Source organism: Meleagris gallopavo, chromosome Z, assembly GCF_000146605.3.
Source record: "Meleagris gallopavo isolate NT-WF06-2002-E0010 breed Aviagen turkey brand Nicholas breeding stock chromosome Z, Turkey_5.1, whole genome shotgun sequence".
In the NCBI taxonomy this organism is placed as follows: Eukaryota; Metazoa; Chordata; class Aves; order Galliformes; family Phasianidae; genus Meleagris; species Meleagris gallopavo.
In genome coordinates this window covers 24,182,429-24,186,344 of record NC_015041.2, presented here as the reverse complement: position 1 = coordinate 24,186,344, position 3,916 = coordinate 24,182,429, and the positions used below count along the sequence as shown (strand labels likewise).

General features: G+C 40.6%; 1 protein-coding gene across 1 annotated transcript in view; it reads right to left on the bottom strand.

The window, feature by feature from the left end:
• Positions 1-3,916, bottom strand: part of KANK1 (KN motif and ankyrin repeat domains 1) — a 404,522-nt gene that overhangs the window by 212,544 nt on the left and 188,062 nt on the right. The gene's annotated exons all lie outside the window — the stretch shown is intronic.

Here is a 3,916-nt window from a genome sequence, read left to right as displayed (position 1 = left end):
AGCCAACACTGCTGCTACCCTGCTTAAGAACCTTGTCCCACCAAAGATACCGTCCTCCAGCAGTTCTCCTGAACTTCTGACAGAAAGCTGAGACCTGCATTTCACAAATACTCTCCAATGTGAAGTATACAATTTGCATAACGTATTAAATCAAGATTGCAATTGAAGTGACCACAGACCATATCTGTAGTTTTTTTTAATTGAATTTAATTTGTAGGTCAAATTCTGAGATGCATTGCAAGGCAGAGCTCATTGCAGGCTTGGGTTACAGTTTGGGCTCAACAAGGTGTAGGGAAAGGTAGATAAAACAGCCATCTATTCTGTCTCTCTAATGTATGTTACATTCGTGGTTGAGCACCACTAGGTTCAGTAATTAGAATGGTATGAATGTACATAATGCAAGAAGCTAGTTCTGTAGTTTTACCTACAGAATTCTACTCAACAGTGTAGTTCTTTGAAATCCGTTTAAAAGCAAGGACAACAAGAATTTCTGTAATATGGGTATCATGAAAACTTAAACACAACTAGAGATTTATAGAGAAAAGAGAAAGAGAACAGCTTTGAAGATCATCTACTAAGTGAAAAGCAGAATCTTCATAGAAAGAAAAAATGATCTTAAAAGTATGCTTCACACATCTACTGATCCAGTTATCCAAATGAAATTAAAAGCTATGCAGCAGATGGAGGTATCAAGAGTAAATTTTAACACCTAGACGATCTCTTCCAGCACACTCTGAGGAACAGTGAGTTGTCTTCTTCAAGAGACAGCTACATAATGACAGCAAGAAAAGACAAAAACGAAATAGAAAGGGATTATAAGAACTATCTCCAAGGACGGTGAAACACTCAGATTTAAACGTATATAGATGAGAAAATCTTGTAGTGTAATAGTGAAAACTTAGGCTTGACAGGTAAAATATTCAGTCTTGGCTATCCTGAGGAATAATCCCTTCCAACTGACACTGATGCAGAACATTCTCCAGTAGCTTTTGTTGTTTTTCTGAGTTCTTAATCACAGAATCATAGAATCATCAAGGTTGGAAAAGACTTCTAAGATCATCTAGTCCAACCACCCACCTATCACCAATATTTCCCACTATACCATATCCCTCAGCTCAACATCTAAACGTTTACTGAACACCCCCGGAGATGGTGACTCCACCACCTCTCTGGGCAGCCCATTCCAACACCCAACAACTCTATTGGAGAATTATTTCCTAACGTCCAACCTGAATGTCCCCTGGTGCTATTTGTGGCCATTCCCTCTACTCCTTGCTAGTTACATGGGAGAAGAGGCTAAGTCCTACCTCACCACAGTCTCTTTTCAAGTAGGTGTAGAGAGTGATAACATCACCACTGAGCCTCCACTTCTCCAGATTGAACAATCACGGTTCTTTCAACCCCTCCTCATAAGACTTGTGCTCTAACCCCTTCACCAGCTTCACTGCTCTTCTCTGAACATGCTCCAGGGCCTCAATGTCTTTCACATAGTGAGGGGCGCAAAACTGAGCACAGTACTTGAGGTCAGCTACCAGTGCTGACTACAGAGGGATAAGCACTTCTTTACTCCTGCTGGCAATGCTATTTCTGATACCTGGATGCCATTGGCCTTCTTGGCCACCTGGGCACACTGCTGGCTCATGTTTAGTTGAGCATCAACCAATACCCCCAGGTTCATTTCCTCTACACAGTCTTCCAGCCACTCTGCCCCAAGCCTAGTGCTGCCTGGGGTTGCTGTGGCTGGAGTGCAGGACCTGGCACTTGGTCTTGTTGAACTTCATCCCACTGGCCTCATGATTCAGCCTGTTCAGATCCCTCTGTAGGGCCTTCCTAACCCCAAGCAGATCAACACTTCCTCCCAACTTGGTGTAATCTCCAAACTTACTGAGGATGCACTCAGTGCCCTTATCCAGGTCATTAGTAAAGACATTAAACAGGACAGGTACCAGTACTGACCCTTGGGGAACACCACTCATGACTGGTCGTCAGATGAATCTAACTCTATTCTCTACCACCCTTTGGGCCTGGCCAACCAGCTAGTTCTTAACCCAGCAAACAGTGTACCTGTCCAAACCACAAGCTGCCAGCTTCTCCAGGAGAATACTGTGAGCAACAGTGTCAAAGGCTTTGCTGAAAGTCTAAGTAGACTACGTCAACAGCACTTCCCTTATTCACCAGGCAGGTCACTCGATCATAGAAAGAGATCAGGTTGGTCAAGCAGGACTTGCCTTTCACGTGACTTCTCTAGTTACTACTGAAAAACAACCAAAAATTCTGGAAGAGAAAAAGCTATAACTATCTGCACCCAACCTCCACTCCCACACACAAACATATTGCTTTGGGCAACAGTCCAAACACGTAGCAATATGGGAATATTGCTTAGAAGTTCTTCTCTCGCTGTCAGTGGAACTGCCTGTTTTTCTTCTAAGCTTCTAATTTGTCCTGAAGGCAGCAGAACTCAGTCTTGTTACTGCTCACAGCAGTGGTTGATCTGAATTAGCAGCTATTTCCCTGGCAGCTCAGGGGCAGCTCCCTGTACATCCTCCAGCACACATTTGCCTAGGGGGTCTACCACATTAAGAGTCTGTATCAACTGAGGCAATAACGATCCTACTCAAGACAGCCAAAATGTAACCATAGTCTTCTCAAAGGAGATGGTGCAGGAGTAAAGAAAGAAGTCTAGGAAGAGTTATATTGGCAGCTTGTTACATATAAAAACAGGCAAGAGGTTAATTTTTATTTTTGTCCCAGGTCATGTGCGCCATTCACTCATTAAAGACTTTTCACTGCAGCTCAATTTTGCTGCTTCTGATTCAGAAAGAAACATAAGCATACAATAACTAACTAACTAAAACTCTAATCCAAACAGTGGAAGAAAAGCACAACCATATTTTCTGCCTGTGTAAGACGCAGAAGGTTTAGGATTTGGTACTAATGACCCATGTTTTAATAATATGCTTTTTGGTCACTGTTCTCCACAGATAACATGCATATGAGAAGTGTGTGCATTGCTTTCTGGTTGGTTCTCATAATTGAAGTATTTGCAGGTGTAATGATTCTTGCATACTTACAGCAAAGGAACTATCAAATTGATCACATAAGATTAATGTAAAGTCTATGGGAGTATGACACTGAAGTTTATACATCAATACAAAGATTCTAATGAATATTTCAGATGCTAACAGAAGATAAATTTGTGTGAAAACAACATATTTTTTAAATTGTTCTGTCCACTAAGTTAAAATCAAACAACATTCAACACTGTAGATGCAGATCTTTCATACAGATTGATCTCTGTTTATCTAAGGATAATGCTATGCGGTTGGCTCAGAGTATTTGCTGTGTGCTCACACAGAGTCCTCCTTATACATTCATTTCAGCTGAGATGGTTGAAGAAAAGGCACCTAAAAACATGCCCTGAGTCTGCAGAAGATTCTATACTTTGCAGCTAGGGCTGAACTCTTTATTCATTTGTTTATTGCTTACTATACAGTTTAAAATGCTTCCAAAATCTTGGATCATTTATCACAGCAAGAACAATTTCAAAACCATTAGTGATCATTACACTGTGACTGAAATGTCATAGAATGGCTTCAGTTGGCCTCTGGGTTTTTATTTATTCTGCACTGTTCTACCACATCAAACAAAAAGAATATGGCACAAGTGCAAGGATTTATCTTTCAGCTCATACTTTTCACCTGAGGTTCAGAAGGACTTCATTACAAAAATGCTACTGTAATGCCGATCATTTGTAAAATTCACATCAAGTTTAACAGTAAACAAGCTTTGCTTCCACTTTCTTCCTAATCAACAATTATTAACAGTAAATGAAAGAAGGTCAGATGTTAGGAATAATAAGAAAATTTTATTCATGGGGAGTTTTTTCTTTTTGCTATGATAGGGTTAGTTACTTTAT